This window comes from Camelus bactrianus, chromosome 3, assembly GCF_048773025.1.
Source record: "Camelus bactrianus isolate YW-2024 breed Bactrian camel chromosome 3, ASM4877302v1, whole genome shotgun sequence".
Classification (NCBI taxonomy): Eukaryota; Metazoa; Chordata; class Mammalia; order Artiodactyla; family Camelidae; genus Camelus; species Camelus bactrianus.
The window spans coordinates 16,115,868-16,140,152 of record NC_133541.1 but is presented as its reverse complement, the minus strand read 5'-3'; the positions used below and the strand labels follow the sequence as shown (position 1 = coordinate 16,140,152).

The following is a 24,285-nucleotide window of genomic DNA, read 5'->3' as shown; positions in this document are numbered from 1 at the left end:
GATGTATTTTGATTTATTATCTAGAAAGTTTTATTCATTTACTGCATTTCGCTATTAAAAGGCTATACAATGCAAGAGAAGTAAAGAAGAGGGGAGTAAGCCTTGTGCTTTGCCATTTTCACTTCTGGAGGTTAAGCTCTCCTTTCCCCAGGCCAGCACTAAAACGCGCAAAACACGGTGCTACAGAACCCTTCTATGGCTTTATAAAGTTTATGTGGCAAAATTTCAGGCAACTATAAAAGTGCTGCACTTCAGAGGAATTTGTGGAAGAGGCAGCTAAAGCTGTGAATTGAGTAAACACGTAACCAAGCTTCATGAAAGAGTGTGGGCTTCGAAGTACCTACATTTACTTTTTGATCAAGTGCTCAATACATCATCCAATTGACAATGTTCTCATAGAAATATTATCTTCTTTTAAAATTCCTATTTATTGGCATATTGCTGTTAGGCAAAACTCTGATTTCATTTGAAGCTATTTTTCTCCATGCAGAAACAATTGACTTAATTTTACCAGGACTACAGTGATCTTCACTGAGAGACAGAGATGGGTAAAGTCTGAGGACAGAGATCCCAGAGTCAGATTACCTGTATTTAATTTCTGGATTCCCCCACATATTAGCTGTGTGACCTTGGGCAATACCTTTACCTCTCTGTACTTCAGTCTCTCATTTGTTAAACAGGAATAAGAAGAGTTTCTGTCTAATAGTTATCTAGATTATTAAAGAAGCTAATAGATGTAAAGAATTTCAACTATTGTCTGGAGAATTAGTGAGAACTGTAACTATGAGCTATCATGGAAATATATTCTGGAATCCATCAAAATAATGTTGTTGAGCTGATTGTCAGAAAGGAAAATTATAGTGAAAAACAACCAACCAAAACAAATCCTAAAAACAACACCCTGCCTCTCAAGTCTCTCACTTTGTATGCAAACAGATGTACAGTCATCTGTTACTCATTGACTTCGAAGATGAACAGATGTCTATATCTTTTAAGAAGGAAAATAAATTGTCATGCTATCCCATAATGGTCAACACATTCCTAATCATCTGATTTCAACCTGCTTTTGATTTTGTTAAATTATTGGAAGTTTGCAATTTCCTAAATTTTTCAGTTTCAAGAATCTGCAAACCTCCCCTTAAGTGCGTAACAGTGATTCAGTATTTACAAAGGCTCCCTGATAAATTATAAACTAACTTTCAAAGGATGTAGCCTCTATTCGGAACCCCTAGAGTTAAATATATCCTAGTATATTCTATTTACCTGTCAAATTATTAGTTAGACTATTTACATATACATATTTCACCTTCTGTTAGAATTTTAAAATGTATAATATTTTGTCATTCTTAAATTTTTGGAAGAAAAACAAAATCAAAGTTAAGGTATTTATTCATTGACTAAAATCTACTACACTATTTTAATATATTCAACTATAGATATTCCAAGGAGTCTATGTATAGAGTCAAGGAATCTGGCCATCATTCATAATTTTATATAATTATTTTGCTTGCACTGATTCCATTTTATAAACTTCGCTCCCAGGGGTTGTAATGTGCATGTAAGCTTACAAACAATTTTCTCAGATACTTGTAGTTAATAAAATGTTAGACTATACTGTAATCAGTTACTCTCCGATGTAATTCACCATTGAGAAGGAGAAAAATAGAATCCATATTATCTAGGTACAGAGAGCATAGAGATATAATATAAATAAATATGGGTGATATTAAATGCTTTCAAACAGTGAATAATTTTACATGCTTAAAACACTAAAATTCATTTTTTTAAACTAAGAGTAAACAATAAATAACTACAAGGAACTGATTTTTACGTTTCAGTGGCCGCTATGCTGTTCATGAAATATAGTTCTCAGGCTATAATGATGATCAGATTCACTTAAAACTGGCTACTTCTCAATAAGATGTAGGCATCAGTAGGCTTCTGTCTATTACTTATTAGATTTTTAGCACTACAGTTACAGTGTCGGATCTTTCTACTTTCCTTTATAATATAGGAGTTTAAAAAATCACAGGTATTTGATTTGTTAATCAGACCAACTACAGACTTGGCAAGCAGCCTATTGAAAATAAACAGTTGAAGCTGATCTGACAATTTTAACAAGGATAACAAACCTAGAGGGAAAAAAAAATTAAATCAGGCTTAAAGTTATGGTGATGAAATGCAAATCTGAAATTGCCTTTTAGTCTCAGGAGAACAAATCCAGGTAAGGGTGATGTGGGAAGGTAAAAAGTCCCTCCTGGCAACCCAGATCATCTGTGTCCCTTCTAGCACTAAAGGAAGTGTTAACTGTTGCAGAACATCTGCCTTACATCTTGATGGGCAAGAGGCAAACCTCTCATAGTTTAACTTTGCTTCAGAGTTTATGAATATCATACATAGAGTATAAATGGAAAATCATACCAAATGTAGTAGGTGATCAATTCCATTTGTAGTTCTTGCTCATTCCCTCTTCCTCATCAGCCCACCAACATTCATGACTCTATTATGCTCATATATCAGTTCAGAATCTCTGCCTCTTCAGCCAGCTCTTCCAACAGCGACTTTAGATTTACACATGTAAACATGAATGCTGCGGTGTCCTTTTTTGTACATTTAATTTGCCTATGGCACTCCATGCTTATAGTGTCACTCTGATAAACTTAACCATTGGTTAACCTCACATGACCTATGGTTCAATTCAGAACAGAAAGAACAGTCTGAACAGACATAAACACGAGAGAAATATAACACAAGCACAAAATGGTGTTTTATTGGTGCAAAGGCTTGTAGGTAGTGTGGCTAGAAGTACAAGTGAAAGTGAAGCAGCGTTACTGAATGGAAGGTACTGGATGAAGTAACATTTTGTCTTTTCCCAGGCATCAGTGATTACTCATTTTTGAGCAAGTATTTAACAGAAGTAGATGAACTTTGGATTATACAAACCAATGCAGCATATCACGTTTTTCTCATTTTTATTCATGATTAATTAATAAAATAATCATTAAAAGTCATTAACTCATTCAATGAACACATTTTAGTACTTAAAACATACTGCAAAAGTTCAGACTTACAGAAATGAAACAATACGTGAGCCATTCTTGCTGTAAACACTAGTGAAATACGGGTTGAAAAATGCAAAAGTAATAAGTAGAAAGGTAGATGTATGACATATGGTGCTGTGGAAGCAGAGAGAATCCTGAAACTCATTCTTTTGGTGGAACATTTCTGTTAGATCTCAGAGGATTAGTATATGTGCTTGCCAGAAATAGAAAAGGATTTTAAAGAGAATGCTAGTAACTTTGGAGTATATAGCAGGAAGGAAAGATATCAGATACAGTTGGTGGTGAACGACCTTATATCCCCTGTTAAGATTTTAATTTCTGCTGTAGCTCAGGAGACTTCCATGGTACTTATGGTATTATCAAATATTTTCATTTTCATTTAGCAATATGGAAACAAGTATGAAGTATATTCTTGAAGGATACAACGATAGTGCTGTGGAAATCTCCAGATAGAAGATTTATACAACCTAGAAGGTTGATTTAAAAACAATGAGAACTAATGCAGCTGCTGGGAGATGGGACAGGTTGAAGAGATACCAGCCAGGTACAGTCGATGGGATTTGGTTGATACAGTGAGGAGGGCAGCGGGGATAAAGGTAGATTCTGAGGCAGTGCTGCAGTTAGGGTATTGGTCAGGGTTCAGTCAGGACACCAGAAAACATACTTAATATTTTAAGCCAAGAAACATTAAGAAAGACCATTGGTTACATAGAGGTTGGTAGGCTGTAAAAGTAATGAGCACACTGAGGTACTGCAAGAAATTGCTTTCATCCCCATAGCTGAAAAGTCACGTAATGAGAACCTAGGGTTTCGAGAACAAATCCTGCAGGGCTGTTGTTCATTCTTTTAGGGCAGAACTCAGCCCTGTTTGCACTTGGACTTCTGAGGAAAGCCCTCCCTAGCTGTTGCTTTTCCATCTAAGAGGACTCAACAAATCTAATGCATAGAGCGTTTGAAGAAGCTAGGGGCTGAGTCTACACTTTGTTGTTGTTGCATTGATGCCAACAGAGAATCCGCATGAAGAAGAGTCTTCTCCCTAACTGCTACATTCAACCCATCCCCTCAGGCTTCCATACGGCCAAACACAACAAGAAGTCGGAGGGTAAAGGAGTGTGAGAAATTCAGTCTGCAGAGGCCCAGCCCAGCAACCAAGAACAGTATAGAGAGGGTGGTATATATTTATATAGATTTGAATATAGAGAAAGCACATATAGAACACATGGAGCAGTATATACAGAACTGAGAGACAGCAAATAAATAACTGGCAGAGTTAATAGCTGAGCTTGGCACTTGAGGCAAAAGGAAAGCGCTGAGGTAATGTAAGTTCAGTCTTGGAATGGCTAATTTAATGTGAGAGTATGGCAGAAACTGTGCTTAGAACCAGACAATCTTTGTTTCTTTGTTTTATTTTGCTTATAACCCTCCTTGGGTACTCTTACTAGCTTTCTGCCCTTTTGTCAGTAACTTATCCTCGATGTGCCTCGGTTTTCTCATTTGTCATGCGGAGATAATAATATTGAGTTCCGCAGGAGAGTTAACTGTTGTCGTCATTTGAATGTCTTCCATTATATGGGATTTTAAAAGCCATGAGAATGAACGTCTGTGTAGATGATGTGGATAATGAATAGAAGGACACATCCACCAACATTCAACTTCTGGTGTAAAAAGAAAAGGTATCATTAAATATCAGGAAAATAAGAAGATGATTGCATTAAGGAAAGTAAAGAAGTCTACTTTAAGAAGAGGAGAGTGACCATTACACTCCAATGATCAAGAATATTGAAATAATGATCAAAAATAGGTCATGTGACTTGAACATTAGGAAATAATTTTTACGATATTCTTCTAAAGCTATTTAAGTGGCATAGATGGGAATTCTTTGCAATTGGCTGAATAGAAATGCCAACAACAAGATATTAACCAGGAGATTCACCATCCTGAGGAATGAAGAAAGACACCAGTAAAAGGCAAGCAGCTAAAGACATAGGGAAGAAATCAAGTGCAGCAGTGACCCAAAGGAAGTGGAAACAAGGTGACTGAGAACTCATTTCGAGAAATGCACTTCTCCCAGCTGTGAGGACAATCCTTCAAACAGTGGGATGTGTTTAACATAAAAAGGAAAGAAGTTAAAGCACTTTTTTTTTTCCAAAATAAGAAAAGCGGAGAACTAAAATAGCTCCAATAGCCTAGGTTGTAAATTAGTTCTGTACTTGGGTCAGACCCATAAGCAAGGAAATGAGTAAATGGAAATTTCTGAAGAGAACATTGTGATAAGTCAGTGGGAGCTGGATTCACAATGTCACTCCCACTATTTACCATCTGCTTGATTTTAAACAAGCTATTTAAGCTCTGGGCCAGCAAAAAAGGAACAATAATCTCCTTCTCAGAGGAGTGTATGGAGTACTTAGCACAGTTCCTGAAACGTAGTGAGTGGTTCATTTAGAACATTACGATGATGAGGATGATGAGGATGATGATAATGATGATGACAATGAATAAAATGATGATTAAGAAATTGAAAAAACGTCAAGCATGATGCCAATGTGGCTAGGGGAAATGTCGTTCTGGAGTAAGACTGACTGACATGGATAATTGGAAGTGATCGGTAGACTACAGAAATTCTAATAAGTGAATCATTCTCTAACGTTTATTTGACTGGCTGAATTTGAGTCAGCTATTTCAGTCTTCTGAGACACACTGGCTCTCTACAGATTCAAATTGGGGTTTCTTAAATCATTGCCACACTAGAAATTAAGGATACTCTTTGGCCATGTATAGTTACATTATTCGATAAATAGAGGGTTTTTTTTTAATAGAATATTTTATTTTATTGGAAAAATTATCATTACAAAGATATAATAGGGATAACAAAGTACAATACACAAATTCAAGTATCATAAATATTTGTTAGTTACTTCGGTATGTGACATTTCATAGCAATGCATTTTTATTTTAATGGTTCACATATCTGCTTTCTCTATCTGGTTGACAACTTTTAGGACATAAAATTTTTATATTCTAATTCTAGCATATATTTATATATTTAATAAGTTTTGGAATATTGGTTATTTTCATCAAGCATATATTTTCATTTTTAAGAAAAGTCTCTAACATCTGAGGCCATATGTATTTTATTGTAAACATACTGTTCAAAAAACAGTGCTAATGGTTGCTATTTTGGTGTTAACCTGAAAAAGTACAATATGCTCAAAGTTCAACTTCTCAGACTCTTGATTACACACATTAACAAACTTATTGCAACAAATTACATAGCATTTTAGGGAACAGCTCAAAATTAAAGAAAAAATATAGTAGTTCTTGCATTACTTTAAAATCACATCGGAGCTGGCATGCATTAGATAATAACAAAAAGGAGCCTTCTTTTCTTTCTTTGTTTCCTTGTTTACTTCAGACAAAGGAAACAGCAGTGATCATGGAATTTATAGCCAAGGTACACCTCGGCTGGAAGCAGCCTTTCATAACTTACGTGCGTCATTTTGGGAAAATGGTGTCTCAGCACCCTCTGTCTGATCTAATGTTTTTAAGATTTCTCCATGTCGTAGCATCTGTTAGAATTTCCTTCCTTTTAAAATCTGAATTAGATACCATTTTATGTATTTAGCACCTTTTTTAATCCAACTTTCTATTGATAGACACTTGGGTTACTTCTACCTCATGGACACTGTCAGTGATCTTACTATGAACATGGGTGTACACATATCTCTGAATTCTTGATTTCCCTTTTGAGATACACACCTAGAAGACGAAGTGCTGGATTGTATGGTAATTCTACAAATTACCATGTGGTTTTCCAGAGTGGCTGCACCGTTTACACTCCCACCAGCACTGAACAAGTTTTTCAATTTGTCCATATCCTACAAACACTTGTTATTTTCTGGGTTTTGTTTTATTTTGTGTTCCTTTTTTTTTGATATAGCCTTCCTAATGGTCATGACATGATATCTCATTGTAGTTTTGATTGGCATTTCCCTAATACATACTGATATTGAACATATTTTCATGTACTTTTGGCCATTTTTGTATCTTCTTTGGAGAAATATCTATTCAAGTTCTTCCCTCATGTTCCAATTGAGTTGTCTGGTTTTTATCTGGTTGCTGTTATTTTGAATTAAAAAAGTTCTTTATATATTTGAGATATAAATTCTTTGTTAGATATATGATTTGCAAATGCTTTTTTCGATTCTGTGAGTTGCCTTTTTACTCTGTTGATAGTGCACTTTTTTTATTTTGACGTACAAAATATTTTAACTTTTATGAAATGTAACGTTACTTTTGTGTTACTTGTGTTTTGGTGTTACATCCAAGAGATCACTATCAAATGAAGTGTCATAAACATTTCTACTCTATGATTTCTCTTAAGAGTTCTAATACTTATGTTTATGTATTTGATCATTTTTAATTTATTTTTTGAACATGGTATAAGGTAAGGGGCCAACTTTGGCTTTTTGCATATTAGCTTCCCAACACCATCTGTTAAAACAGATTTTCAATAGATGTATCTTACTTAACTCCTACTTTCTATTTCCATGTTTGTTTTCCCTCCCATTTTCCTTTTTTCTCTTCTTATGATTTCATTCATTTTTTTTCTTCAGCAATATATTTATCACATGCCAACTGAAAGCAAGCACTATTTTAATCTCTAGGTGTAAAATTGACTAAAATAGATCAATTTACTGCTAGCATGGTACTCAGAATCTAGTGAAAGAGGGAGTTTGTGACAGATAACAAATTTGTGTGTGTGTTATACATAAGGTGGTGTAGGCAATTAAAAAAAAACAGGATACATATAAAAGAAAGGTGGGCATTGCTCTGTTTTACATGAAGTGGTTAGAGGCATCTTCTCAGATTAAGTAATATTTGAGCAGAGACCTGAAGGGAGTGAAAAGTGAGCTTTGAAGATATCAACAGAAGGGACCTCAAGAATGAAGGGTCCTCAGACAAAAATATGGCTGTTTGAGGACCAGCAGGGGGCCTGTTGTGGCTGAAGTGAAGTGAGCACCAGGGATAAGGTCAAAGAGCTAGAGGATGCCAAGACACACAGAGTTTGGGAGTCAGAACATGGACTTTGGCTTTTATTCTTAATGACAGGGGAAGACAGTGGAGTGCATTGAAGTGCATTGGGCGGAGGAGTGGCATAAGGTAATTTGTTTTTCAAAGAATCCTTGTGATTGCTACGTTGTGAGTATACTGGGAGAGGGCAAGAGTGGGTGTAGATTGATCATTTAAGATGCAACTGTAATACTAGATGACAAAAATTGTGAAATGTGGTTGAGGATGTTGGCAGCGAAGGTCATAAGAGATGATGTGATTCAGTAAATATTTTGAAGACAGAGTTGACAGAACTTCTTATTGACTTGGATACGGGGTGGGTAATGAAAAGCGGAAGCAAGAGTAAGTTCAAGGTTTTGAGCCTGAAAAATTGATAAGTAGAATTGCTATTTATTGAGAATTGTTGAGTATCTCTTGGGAAATCAAGCTGAGAAAGAAATATAATAAATATAACAGTGATGGAGTAAATTATGAATAGTTCTTATTTTAACTAACCCCATTGGTATAATTCAAATTAATAGAACTTGAATCTGGAAGTGAACTTGCTGTTTCAAGATCTAGTTCTTTGCTCTCAGGCAATGGAAGCATAACCTTAATAAGGCAACTGAGAGCCCAAAGCCTAATTAAGGTGTATCAGGGGAGTAACTCCTGACTCGAGGCCATGACTCCTCCGCTAGAACACACCATGGATTCCTTTTTCTAACGTAAATCACACTGATTTTCTGATATTGTGATTTCTAAAGAGAAATGATTTTTTGATTATAGTCAACAGTGGGAAAGAGACAATGTAAAACATCTTCATTAGAGCAGCTAATTACTAAGGCATAAAAGTCCTCAAGATGTTTGCTGTACATGTAACAGTTCGTTCCTGACAAAATCACTCTGAGGTGTGAATTGCTCAGAGAATTACAGAGAGCCAAACACAGAAACTGACATGCTTTGTATTATCACAGCCACATACTATCTCTGATATGCAGAGGCAGAATGACAATTTTAGCTACCTTAAGCTTAGGTGAGAGAGATTTTTGTTTTTGATTGTTGAAAAGGTATACAAGAATAAAACAAGCCAGAAGAAAAGATTTACAAAGCTGCTTTACATGAGGAATATACAGTGAATAAAGCTTGTATTTGATTTCACCGCATCAGGGAGATTTCTTTAAAAGTACTGATGATCTGGATATAAATTAATAATCAAATCATGACAGGTCCTTTCATTCTTTGTTTTACCTTGTGTCTGGGTGCCTATCCATTGCAATGCCTTTATTAAAGCTTCCGTGTATACTTTGGAAAATGTTTATGTGGTTTCTGAAGACTCATGTTACTAGATGAGTGTTCCCTCAAGTTCAAACTATGTTAGAGAGTCAGTAGTTTTGAGAGCATTTCATCCTTGCAGTGCCCTGGGTTTCTGTCATCATCTGTTCCCAGGGAATTAAGAATAACTGTTTCCAAATGTAAATTTTGAGGAAGGTTTGTTAGGCAAAATCAATATTAACCAAAAGGGCCATACGCCTAATGAGGAATGAGTCATCCAGCGTGTAGTTTATTTGTTCATTTCATTCAGCAGATAGTTTCTGAACTGACACTCAGTGCTAAGCACGCATCTCAGCACAAAAGTAACAGTATTGAGGAAGCAGTCTCTGGATTCAAAGGGCAACTAGTCCAGGTAAAGAGAAGACTGCGTGCAAATGAATGTCTCTAACAGGCACTAAATATTATATTAAAGTAAAGCAAAGGGCCTGTGAAAACACAAAGAAAGGCTCCCTGTTGTGGAATATGATGCGATGTCAAAATCAAAAGCTCTGGTCTTTTTGTTTTTTTTTTCCATTGTTTCTGTTTTCACTGTTTTGTTTTTGTTTTAACTATTTATTCTCTATTTGGAAAATAATTTTGCCTATTATGCCCAGGACTAGGATGAACTTAGAAGATAAAAGATACATAAAAATATATTATTAATTAAAATGATGTTATTACAGTTAAATGACCATTAAAGTCACACTTTCTAAATGAATAAAGCCCTTTATTCTGTCAAATCCACTGTACTTATTTTACAAAATAGTTGTTTCTGACAACATGTTTAAGCATGGGTTCGTACCCATGACTATAAGTTTACTTTGACTTCTAAAAGGAAATTAATAATAATGACAATAACAGTAATAATAATAGTCATAACAGCTAACACACAGAGTCGGCTCTATGCGAGGCACTATTCTTAGCACTTTACATATAGTGATTGTTTGAATTTCCACAACTAATGAAGTTAACGAGGTAGATAGTATTAGTTCCATGATTTTACAGATGAGGAAACTAAGGACTCAGAGAGGTTAAATAACTTGCTCAGGGTCACAGAACCAGTAAAGGAAATAACTAGAATTTACGTCAGGCACTTTTGCTCTATAGCCTAAATTTTTCAACACTGTACTATTGTCATCATACTAAGGAAAGTTGTACATTTGTATTTCTTCATCACTACAACTGAAGTTGAAGTAGTCAAAGTATGCCAATCATTCAGGTTACCAAAAGATGTAATGTTTTCTTGGTTTCACGATTAACACTCAAGATGAGAACATTTTTGTATAGGAGGAATGAAGGGTTAGTTTTACTAGTTTATTTTGCTCCATCCTAGATGTAAAGGATGTTCAACGACAGTTTTACAAAGCAGATAACTCATACTCATTGTCCTTGCTCTGGCAAATTGACAAGCCTCATGGCAATTTATCCTGTCATGTTTAAGGACCCTTATGAGAAAGTAAAATTTGCAGCAGAGAGGGAAAGGGGTAGCCTGAATCCCAGCAAATGTGGATTCAGGTTATGACTCTACAAATTACTCTGTGGTCTCAGACAAGCCACTTGAGCTCTCTGAGACTCATTTTCTCCAGCTTTGGGATTATGCATTAATGCCTGTCTCACAGCACAGGTTAACTGGAGGATTAACTCAGAAAGACACTAACCGGGTGCATTAACCAGCGTAGGACTGGGTAACTGGTAGTACTGTCTACAGAAAGTGGTTTGATTAGTATTATTTTGATGTTTTTAGTTTGAATCATATGAAATTACCATTTCCATAGGGCAAAAACTGTATTAGTTATATATTAGTATGTCGCAAAAGCACACCAACATTTGTAGCTTGAAGCAAGAGTAATTTATTTCTTATGATTCTGTAGATTTTCAGAGCAATTCTACTCCTCCTGTTATTAGCTGGGAGAGTGTGTATGGTTGCATTCGGCTGAGAAATCAGCTGGGACACATTGCTTCTCCTCCCTGAGACCTCTTACTCTGCACAATGTCTCAGCCCCCCATATTTGCTCCTCAATATGCCCCTTTCTCCCCAGTAAAATGTCCTAGGATTTCTTATAACCTGGCAGAGGGATACCAAGAGGGGCTCTTTTAAGAGGACAAAACCCCAAAAAGCAAGTGCTTATCAAGTTGCTGTGCATGCACTTGCTGATGCCCATTGACTGAAGCAAATTTTCTAGCCAAGCCCAGAGAAAGTGTTGGAAGGGATAACTGCAAGGTGTTCACTGAGGGGTCACCAATCTAACAGCCTGGCACACTTGAACATTGTTGATTTCATATAGTTTGAGCCATGAACGCTACAGGATCTGTCTCTAGTGCCTATATTTACCTTAGGAGATTTATTCCTTTGCAGAATTTTAAATGTACTAGAAGACAGTCCCTCCTTCATCTTAGATAACTGTCCTCAGTGATCAGTGGTCCATGAGTAGACAAGTAGAAGTGCAGCAAGTCAAGAGGCAGGGAAGTGGTGATGAAGAAGCTCCCGTGCTTCATATAAAAGGACTGTTGATCAGTCACTTGGCTGGAGCAACAGCTGTGTCAGTGCTCTGCCTGTATCCTTAGAGTGAATTTTCCTATGTTTGTGCATATCAGCTGTTGGCCTTCTGCTGACTTTTCCACCCAACCCCTAGCATCTGCATATGTTCTTGAGAGAGCTGCTGCCAGGGTGCCACATCCCTCTAGGTCTTCAGCCTGGGAGAACTGGAGCCCCCAGTGCCTGTCTACCCTTGCCTTTAACCAATGAATAAGGTGTGCAGAGGAATAAGTATTCCCCAGCTGAAGAATGTTAAGGTATGACTCACATTTTCTCCAAATGTCCTGTATCAGACTGAGCCAGACTTACTCTTGCTTGACTTCCTTGGTTTCTTCCCTGCCTAATCCCACTTCCTATTTCCCTGGCCAATTTTAGGCCTCTGGCAAGTCTTCCTAATAAATCAACTTTTACATGAGTTATTGTCTCAGGTCTATTTCTGGAGAACAAAATTTAAGACAACTTGTGACTGTAGCATATAATATGGTTAGTTCCTGTTTTTCTACTTGTAAGCTCTAAATACTATGTTTAAATTAAGAACTTTGCAAGTTATTCAATAATGTCAAACTTCTCAGAAAGGTTTGCTGGTTTGTTTTCCTTTCGTTTTAGAAATGCTTCTGGTTTTTGGCATAGTATATTCTCGATGTCATATATTTTGAAGAGGTTATTTACTCTAGTAGTCTGTTTCATCAAATATGTTGAAATGAGATGATAACATTTTTGTTGCCAAATCACCTTTAGAACAAGCAAACTTTCCTGGAAGATTCTTCAGGTTGAACATGTGTTCAGTAAAGGTGGGCTTTTGCTAACACTGTTGCTAATATTATTACTTTTTCATTAATTTTCATGTTGAAACTCCCTTTTCTTTAGAGTGCATGCATTAAATACTTCTTTGTAATGATCTACAAATCACCCTGATATATATATATATATATATATATATATATAGAGAGAGAGAGAGAGAGAGAGAGAGAGAGAGAGAGAGAGAGAGAGAGAGAGAGAGAGAGAGAGAGAGAGAGAGAGGGAGGGAGAGAGAGAGAGAGAGAGAGAGAGAGAGAGGGAGTAGCTATTAGTTTCTCTAAGTTTACATCATCCCTCTTGCCTTTTGGAGCAGAAATCCACTAGGTCTTATTTGTCCTTTCTCTTTTAAGTGACTGTCTATTCCCTCTTGAAAAACATAATGCAGTTCTGTCTACAAACAGAGTCATTCAGTTGTAAGAATACTTCTTGATTTATTGTCAGAAGACCCAGTTTGAAAATTTAGTTCTGCCACTGACTTTTCTCAGTAGTGCCTTGATTTTCTCATCTGTAAAGGATGAAAATGTCTGCTCTCCTCATCCTATAGTTATTTTGTGTGACTCAATTCTATGAGGAAATGCTTTGAAAAGTACAAGAGACAATGCAGAGGAAGGTACTATTATTATTGTCTGCACATCCCCACTGTTCTTATATATTTTCCACTCAATATGTTGCCACCTGGTGTGTGACGAAAGTGGACAATGATTTCTTTAGGAAAAAAAAAAGAAAGACAGAGAGGGAGAGAAACTCTATTTACACTAATTATTGAAGAAAGGCTTGCTCTCGCACCTGCTTTAGGTATTTCATGATTTTTCTTAAATTAGAACTTAAAAGAAGCTACCTCATTTATCACCAAGTAGCTAAGAGAGGAAAGGAAAATAAAGAAGACTGGTGTATTTGTCAAGGTTTTTCAGAAAAACAGAAACAACAGGATATATATATATATATATATATATATATATATATATAGACATATAGGTATATGTATGTATGTGGGTATATGTATAGATATATGAAAAAAAGTTAATTATAAGGGAGTGGCTTATGCAATAAAAGGGGCTAAGTAGTTCCAAGATTTGTAACAGGCAAACTGGAGACCCAAGAAAGGAAGATAGTGTAATTCAAGTCCAAGTCCAAAAGTTAAGAACCTGGAGAGCTAGAAGAGCTGATGATGTAGGTTCTAGTCTGAAAGTCTCCAGGCTTGGGAGCCAAGAAGAGCCAATTTTCCAGACTGACTCCGAAGGGAGGAAAAAACTATCTCTACCTATTCAAATATTAAATATTAATCTCATACAAACACACTCTCACAGACATAATCCCCCCAAATATTGATGAAATATCTGGGCACCCCATGGTCCAGTCAAGTTGAAACATAAATTAACCATCAAAACTGGTAAGGTGAGGCAGACACACTAGCCATAGAAATTCACAGTTGTCTACATGGAATGTTAGGTGCTCAGATCTTCCAGTTAACAATTTATTCTAAATTGGATTTATATAGGAAAGAAATGGATAATAACTCGAAGATGCAAACAAAATTCTCTGGTTCTCCTCTCTGTCCCAGGACCCTGCTACAGGGATACTGAGAGAGTAGGGCTTAGGTCATAGCAGATGTTCAATATACAGTTCTCCTTTGACCTACTAATGTGGGCACTATATATCCGCCAGTGCCGTCCTTTGCAGGAAAATTAAGTGTCAATATTAACAGAATTCTGAAACTGATACTACAAGCCAAAAAAAAAAAAAAATCATAGAGGAGAAAAACCTCATGTTATTGATGCGTCTCACAAGTCCAATATTATCCATTATGTAAGATTTTAAAAAATTTTTCCAGGTATGTTTATTTGTCAAAGTAAGAAATGAGGAGAGATCTCAAATTAAAAAAAAAATTACCAAAATAAGCTTATTTTAAAAGAAATTACTTGAAATGGTTATTATGGTAGCTGGGAAAATGCAATATTTCTGTTGCTTTTTAATATAAATTGATATTTTTCTGGGGCACTGCAAACATTTTGCAAATTAACTTACCAGCACCTCTTAGGCTGAAAAGTTAATTTGTTTCCAAAAAAATAAGACAGGCTAATTTTTAGCCAGCCTAAAAGGGTCCTTATAATTATAGAATTTTTCAAGTCACCATTTTTATCACAGAATTAAAATAACAACATGGAGCAAGAGAATCTATGTCTGTCTTATAAATTTATGTAAAACATAAACTGTATTGGAGTATCTTCCAAGTACTTTAACTCAGTATCTTACCCACTTCCATTAAATTAAAGTTGAAGAATTTGTTCTGAATTGACCAAAAGACTCAAAATGTGCAAATTCACAGTTCTATCGTTACCATATAGGAAAATAAGAAAACTAAATTTGAAAAAAATGATTTGTTCTATGAAAAGGTTACAGAAAATAAACGCCTATTATTTTCATTTTTTTTTAAACTGCATACTCCTTAGAAGCAAGGCTAATCAAGAAGGACATAATTAGCTTGGTCAATGAAAAATAGAAAACAATAGTTGATTTGTATCTTATGCTGCTAAACATTTTTAAATTAAATACAAGAAAAATTCAACCAAGTATCAAAAATGAGTTTGAAAGTTGCTGTTGTTCTTTGGGGTAACATTCCTAATTGGTTAGCAGATAACTCTTCAAAACTCAGTGGTTTAGACTCCTGTTCTATCCCAGCACAGTCCAGTGAGGTAGGCAGGGAGGATAGCTTTCTGAAGTCGTTTGGGAATGTATTTTAAGATGCACGCATGCTGCCTGTGGCTCTTGTGTGCTCATCAGAAGACTGAGGTCAGCCCTGCACTGTCCAGGTGGCTGACCAGGAGGAGAGAGAGAGGGAGATAGTGACAGATCCAGAGACAGAAACAGAGATGTAGACACATCCTCTGTTAAACAGCCCAGGGATAGAAGTGATACACAATTTCTACTCACGTTCCCTTGGTTAGAAATAGTCACAAAACCCTACAAGAATGCCAGGCGGGGATGGGAAATAGAGTTTAGCTGTCACCTTTGGAAAGGGCTGAGAGAGCCTCCAGCCTATCTCTGCAACACTGGTAAGCCAGTTTGAAAGGGATGCGCTTGAAAGGATAACATTAGGATCCACGGACCCTCTGGTCATTGTTAGCCTATGACACAAATCTTAACTGGAAAGAGAGGTAACAATAATCTCAACCAAAATAAGAAACTGATCTTGACATTTAGCTTTATCAGGAATAGCAGGAGGAAGCGGGAGGGTGATGGTTGGGGTCATAGGATCATAACTGCTAGTGTCAGACTAGTGAGTCTGCGGTTACAGCACCTGAGCTTGAATAGGTTACTAATGTTGTTTTCTTCTCCTCCCTTCCTCCTCTTCCTTCTTATTTATAATAGGACTGAAATTTATCCATAGGCAAATAATCCATTCTTACATATCTTGAGCAGACAGTGTCGATTATCTTGGTCATAAATTTATCTTATATGCAAAAATATTTTTCACTGCCTTTCCAGTGTTTCATGGCTTGTAAAAATACAAAGAGCCTAATTTTATTTTACCTGTGATGCTTGTTCATTGCAAAAAATAGTCACCCAAATAGAAGAAAATATTGCAAAAATAAAGTGAAAGTATAAAATGCTTCTCTAATCCCATCACTGAGAGATTATTACCATTTACTATTTTGATAAACACTTATATATATTTCCAACATATGTTTATTGTTAAAATGAAATCCTATTTTACAGTGTTATCTAGACAGATTTTGTTTTCCCTTAGAAATACAGAACTGACATATTTCCAGGTTAAAGAATAGAAATCTATATTTTTGCACTGGTTTCATAGTATTCTATTTTTTCAAGCCTTTAAATAGGCATGCTTGACAGTGTTAATATTGATTCTCACCAAAAAGAGTGAGTCTTATAGCTGTTTAAAATTAATTTATTATCGGGGTTAACTATGTATGCATTTATTTTCTCCATTGGAATTTGAAACACCTATAGAGAGTATTTGTGCTTGCTTTCATCTCTTCTGAAGGACATAAAGCAATATGTTGCATACAGTAGTTGCTCAATAATGCATATTACACTGAACTGACAACATCTGTGTGTTTTACAAAGATTTGATCCAGGGCTGAGAATAGAGGAATACTTGTGTCTAACTTCTGACTATAAGAAGATCATCTACAATTGCTTGCTTAAATGCGCTATTGCATTGTAGTGTATTGAAAAATTATAGTTAAAATATTCTGGGATGATGGCGTTGTCAGTGGTTATTTTGTTAGATCTAGTAGAATTCCACTGATAAAGAGAAAAAGAGCAAGTAGGACAGCAAAATCAAGTAGGACAGTAAGTAGGACAGCACCTACAGCAAAACTAGGTAAAAAATAATTCTCATGAGCCCCAGAATATAAATGGTTTGAGATAAGTACCAATGGCTACAAGACATAATTGCTGTCAAGAGTTATATAAGAGGAAGTGAGAGTCAGCCTGAGAGGCAGAGAACTGAAAATCATCATCGTGGGCTCACTGGAAGACTCGGTGGGCAGTCCTAACACAGCATCTGAAAGTGGTAGTTGTGATGGTTGTGGGATTTGAAGCTTCCAGTTTTCAATGAGAGCAGTGGAACAAAAGGTCAATGGTGATCAAGTAGACCAGATGTCTGGAAGTAGGAACCCTGAAACCAAAGTACTGTCTTGAGGCAAAGCAAGGGACTAGAATCCTAATAAGCTGGGGAGGATAATGAACAAGTAATTAAAGAAGGTTCAGATGAAAGGATAAAGATTTCAGGAAGCTGAATCCTATTGTTTTAAATCATGCTGAAAGCAAAAGAAAGGGGGCGTTACATTAGTGAAACTAGAAAGTGATACTGGTCCATTCCTTTCTCTTTAAACTATACGAAAATTTCATTTCACTTAAAACTGAGTCACTGAAACAGATTGTGGCTTTGTTCTTTAAAAGTTACAGAAGGAAAAAAAAGGATAAGAACGAGATGAACCTCTTACAAATGAAAAAAACATGTTGGACATCCATGCTCACAAAACAAATGAAAAATATAACCTGATATTTCAAAATGAGGGAAAAGAAAGAAAATCATAGAAGTTATGAGCCAACAACATAAATCAAACTATAAAATATCAGGAATGAGGTGATTGGAGAAAAGAAAGATAGGAAAATGGATGTGAATAAAGTCATTTAAGAACTAAAATGAATATTAAAAAAAATGTAATAGTCTTCCCTGAAGGAGAAAACCAAATAAACTACACATCCTAAAACATATAATCCAAGAAAATAAACAAAACAGGACTTGAAATTGCATAATGAAAGAGCACCATGAGTTCCTGGGGAAGTCAAACAAGAATTTCCAAGACTTAGGCATAGTCGAGGGAAATAATTGGACTTTAAAGTAAAAGATAAAAGTCCTTGGGGGCATACCGATTAGAAAATGAAAGTTTGAGAATTGCAGGACAAGCTAAGAGAATATTAGACTAACAAACAAAAGGAACATTTATGCTTCAATTAGAGAAATAATATGAGCATGACTGGATATGTAATATTAGATAAACGAATAATTATATTTTAGCAGTAAGTGTCTGATGACAGTTATGATTGAAAAAGGGGATTCTTGTTATTCAAAAATATATACTGAAATATTCACATATCAATTAATATAATGTCTTCATTTGCCTCAGTCTTACTTGGGTAGGAATGAAGGGTATAGATAAAGGATTTAGATAAAACAAATTTTCACGTGCTGAAAATTATTGAAATTGAGTGATAGGTCCATGGGGGCTCATTACACTCCTTTCTCTTCTTGCACATATTTTGAAATATTCCATATAAAAACTTCTTAAAAATTGATTTTCTTTGCTACTTTAAAGCAAATAGTTTTCCCTTATGTTATAATTTGATTTACCCTTCATAATGTAGTAAATTAATTTCCCCACATCATGGATTACTTTTGCACATTTAATCATGTTGTTAATGGTAAGTCTCAATTTTAGTTCTGTTCTCAGAGGTTTTAACCACCATGACCTTTATTAATCTCCTTAAGCAAATTACTATTGCTTCTAAATTCAAATTATTTAAAATGGATGAAAATATTCTTAAAATAAATCTGTATATATAAACCCATTCCTCTTACTGAAGAAAATGTGTATAATTTTCAAAAACTGATTACACACTTTAAGCATTACAAACCCAGAAATAGTTTATTTTTCTAGGTTACAGTACGGTGATCACAGTTATTCATGACAATTCATCATCTCTGTTCAGACTGCAAGCATTTCTGTCCCTGCTAATCTGATCTACACAGTCTGATCAGTGATATTTTAAAATGCAAATATGACCATGTCATTTTCCTGCTGGAAACCCTTCTATGGATTCCTGTTTTTTCTTTCTATAGAGACAGATGTTTTTAACCTAGATTCTGTATCCCCATCAGACCTCTTCAGCATCCACTTCCCCTCCCTTCAGCTTCAAGCCTTAATTCTGGGTTGTTCTTTGTCCTTTGCATTCAGAATCTTTTGCCTGGACTGCTCCCTCCAGGCCTTCATTTAGCTGATTCATACATATTGATTAGAACATGGATCTGATATCAGTCCTGAGAAAAAGACTTCTGAGATCCGTTTTGTAGTTTCTTTGATGTGTACACTCATAATACGCGGAGATTTTGCTTCAAGCGATTATCGCAGGTTGTTATTATGTATGTACTTGCCCAATTACAATTACCTTAAAACAAACTCCATGGGGGTCACAAACAGGGAAGAAATTTTTACACTTCAATAGTTTCCCCCTTTCTAGGACAGTGTTCATTATAGGCACTCGCAGATTTGTTGACTGAATAATTTCTGAATATTCCAGTGTTTGTGTTTAGTATTTCCATCAGATAACAAATGTTTGCTTAAAAAAAAATCACTGATGCTCCTCCTTTATATTTTCTTTTGAAAATTATTGCTTTCATGTTTCTTCCTACCTCCCCCACCCTCAACATTTCTGTTAGGAAACAGTGGCATGTTAAGCAGAACTTACTGAATGATTGAATTCACAAGAAAACCACTGTGGTCTCATACACCATACTTCAAATTCTGTCATTTCAGCTAAATGGATCCGAGGACTCTCTTGAAACAGTCTTAAAGACACTTCACAACTTCAATTCGTACAGTCCACAGCTGATTTTTAAAAAGGAATAATGTAAAAACACAAGATGGAGCAAACAAGAATAGCATAACAATGATAATGGAATAGGAAGAGGGTTAAGGAACATGTAATACTAATGCAGCCTTCTCTGATGCTAGTAACAGATCTTAAACTGCTTCGTGTCTAAGCTCAGAGGAGAGGTTTATACAGTGCTATTGATATAAAAGTTCTCAACATGTCTTAATTGACCTTAATTTGAAAGACCATATTATAAATCTAGTGGTCATGGCGGGTAATAGGCAAATGCTCTTAAACATTCTAGTTCTCCAAAGAAAGGAAAGTCTAACTAAATTAAATAAAAATTTAGGTATAAGTGTTTCTATGTTTTTCTTTTATCAAGCCAGGCCATTTTAATTGTATGCTTGATAATATTTTTCATCAAACTGTTAATGTGCAGTTAAAACATAAATTTATATATTTATATAACTTTGTTAAACACCTAGAAGTTTACTTTAATTTGTCCAAGATATAGTTGATTATAAAGATAAATATATAATCAAAGTTAATTAAAATATAACACTAAAATAATTTACTTTTAAAAATGCTCATTTTTCAATACTAAAATTATCAAGCTATTTGATATAAGCAGCAGAGCTTAAAGAAATACGCTCTTTAGGTCTTCTGGATATAAAAATATCAGCCATTCTGGTTTCATTCATTACATATTTTTTTCTTCTTTAATTAAAAAGTGAATAAATCTGGGATTAGATTATTTTACCAATATATTACTGAGTTTATTATCTAAATGACTTGGATAATATTTAATAACAGAAAGGATTACTTTTAGAATAGGTGAAGTACATGAGGCTAAACAAGCTTTAAGAAGGATGAGGAGCCAAATTAACTCAAAATATTCTGAATAACTTAGAGTGACACTTAAGAAACTTTTCCACATTTGCCATGAAAATAATTTACCCCCAAGGAAAAAATCTGAAAAAAAATTATTATTACTGTTACTTGAAAAACTACTTTCTTGACTTTCAGCCTATTATACTTTATTGAAAAATTTTGATGCACTTTACAGAACATAATTCAGATTAATGCACTCTTCTTGGTTTGAGATTTTTTTGTAGAAATTTTAAAAAATTCTACCAAAAGAAGTTGAAAATTACAATATAATTTTTCATTTTATTTAATAGGTTTGTCATTTCTAAGTAGACTATAATACCCTTATCCTTGAAAGCAAAGCATAAAGAGAAATATACTAGTGTGGCTTCACTATTTTTAGTAACACTACCCTATCTTTATATGGTCTATTGCTTCACACTAGATTATATATTTTGGAACATTTTCTGTAGGAGTTTAATCATGCATGTTGAATTCATGGAATTATATTGGTCTTTCACAAATAGATAATACTATTTACTCAGAGGCATTGTTACATAGATTTGAAAATGTTATATCACTTTCAAAAATAATAGTTATTTTTGCCATTTCACACTAATTTACAGGTATATATTGATTTCCTTACTGATTTATTTTAAGACTTTATTATTGTAATTAGCTATATATTAAAATGTGCAATACTTTGACAGATTGGACCAAATATTGACAGAACCAGCAAAAACAAATTACTGTAATTTTTATATGTGTGCAAAATCATAACTGACTTTTAATTTTGAAATTCACCCTGTTTATTGATCAGCATCTTTAAAAATATTATCATTAATTACCACTGCTGTTATAAATTTGCTTGCTTTGTGAATCAATTTCAGTATTATTATCTTTAAACAGCATGCAGAGAACCCTACCAGTTAGTCAAAGAAAACAGAAAAATAATGTATGAAATAGCCTAGAGACTTTTAAAAATATATGTATGTATATACATATATATATTAAATTTATTTTCTAAATAAACCATAAATTTTAAATAATAACTCTCAATTTTAACCCTAAAATTTATTTATAATTCTAATAATTTGAATGACAAAGATTTGTCACAGTAATTTCCTCTACAGAAATAAAACACCTAACACACTTACTTGCTTGCTTTGTGAAATGAATGACTAGTTGTTTCACAATATTTGGTAACATTTCCCCTACAGCAAATGAGGACTTGTTCATTAGTCATCATTCATTCATCCATTCAAAATATACTTAAATACTCTGGGCTAAGTATTTGCTTTTGGCCCCTCCAGATCCACACTCCATATTTTTAAACTCAGCTTCCTGGCTTATAAAGTTGACCTTTATGGGTTACACTCTTACTCTGCTTTTGTTTGTGTTAAGTGAGTTGATGCCCTGGAGGAGGTACCAGGGAGAGAGTAGAGTGAGGTCGGAGTATTTCTACCCAGGGCCCCATGATGTTGTCTCTTGTAAATGCATCCCTTAACTGATGTATCCAACTCCACTCAAAAGTGACTTTCTTATACAGCTTTCTCAACTGTTCCCTTGGGTCTAAGAGTTCTGGCAACTCCTTTATTGCATGGCCACATGACTCTTTGTAAATATGCCTTTGTAAATACACTCTGCCTAAATGATACCAATTTTGATTATCTCATCTGTGGCCTGCTGTGCCCAGATTAACACCATTGTCTATTTACCTGATATGGTTCTTGGTAATGTCAAGATAATTCTCTTTATTTACTCTGTGTATTTATTATTTATTTATTAATCATTTACTCATTTATTTGTTTTTAATCTTAGATGCAACAGAGAATTCTCAATTTTTTTCTTGCATATTAAGTAAAATTAGCTCTAAAGGTCTCAACTTCTACCCTCCCCCCACATCAGTCATACCAAGCATTCAAAATCCCAGTCCATAAAAGCAAAACCAAAAGAAGCTCCTTGTGAATTTAAAATGTGAGAAAATATGTTGTGACAACATTCTCCTTTTCGTGTGAGGACACAGCATGTCTTTTGTTTATGCACTCAATAGAGAAATGCATCATGTCTTCCCTCGTTAAACACTGTTCAGATATTTTTAACTGGAAATGTGTGTTCTTGAAATGTATTCATTATAACAATTTTCTAATCATTGTCAGGAAGGAAGACATTTTCCTTGACTGTTCTAAGTTCTTCTGGCTGCTCTAAAAATTAAATTGACGTGAGATAATAACAAGAGAAAAATCAAACAAAAGTTTAATAACATGCACACATAACAGAGTCCCAGGATAACTGAGTAACTCACCAAAAAGGCCAGAGCCCTCACCTTAAATATTATCATTAGCTGAAGACAAAAAGGATGTTGGAGCTTGTCAAACAAAACAAAGAAACAAACAAACAAACAAATAAAACAAAACAAAACAAAAACCCACAAAAGTACAGAAGGCTGCAAATAAGAAAAAGAGTTCACTGAGGGTCTTACAAATTACAATTTGGGAGGCACTGATTTCAGTAACAACTCGAATGTGTTCTGGGGAAAGTAGAAAATGGAGGAGTTTTATAAAAACAATAGACAAAGACATTCCAGAGAAGTTACATAAATTGTTTTACAAAAGTACAATCAGCTCCAGCAGGCATTCAGTTGCTTGTCAGCGGTGGACTAGTTGCTAGACTGCAGTTTCTAGGGAGCAGAGAAAATGAGTTCCAGATGGCCTGTGGATGCATGGGTCAAAAGTTTATATAGTATCCAGGTGTAGACATGTGTAAGTTCTATTTCCCTAGTGGCCTCCTAGCTTTATTTTAGATTCTTTAGACATAAGTGACTCTATTTTGTTGTTCATAGTTTACATTTTCCCCTTTTGATTAATATCTTTCCTTGGTGATCAATTATCTTATGATATTAGCAATCATAAGTCAATATTCTTTTTAAAAAGTTCCTTGGCACCAGGAAGACTTATTCCTGGTATGTCATGTCCCATAGAGGAGGAAAAGAGAGTACGAGTCATGGTCATAAGGGAATTGTCATATTTGAGCATCAAATAGGTTTTCAAAAAGCAGGACTTAAGCATCTTTCCTACCTAAAATAATGACAAATTCAGTCTATCTTTTATTTGTGATATGAATTGTAGGCTGCATCTGGTTGAGTAACACAAGTCTCTGAGCAACCATAAACTTAATATCCTGAGTAGCAAGAAATAAAGAGCGTATCAACTTAGAGAGTACACAGAAAGTCATTAATACCACAAGAATCAATACCAATGTCATAAGCAAAGATTTTAATCACCTTCACCTGAAGAAAAGCAACCTTTTAGTATTTCTCCAAGACCGGGTATTGTGTCATTCATAACATTTATTTTCTTTTCTGTATGACTTAATAAATGGGTGACGTTAGATGATTCATCCTGTTTAAAAAGGAAAACACTCAGTTGATATTATAGCTCAGGTACTCCCTTTAGAGGCTGTAATAGTGTCAAGAGCCATGCGATTTGTAAGACTGCCACTCTCTTTAAAGGTGTTTTAGAATTTAAAAGATTTATA

General features: G+C 34.9%; 1 protein-coding gene across 6 annotated transcripts in view; it reads left to right on the top strand.

The window, feature by feature from the left end:
- Positions 1-24,285, top strand: part of CDH18 (cadherin 18) — an 884,058-nt gene that overhangs the window by 285,218 nt on the left and 574,555 nt on the right. The window lies entirely within an intron of this gene.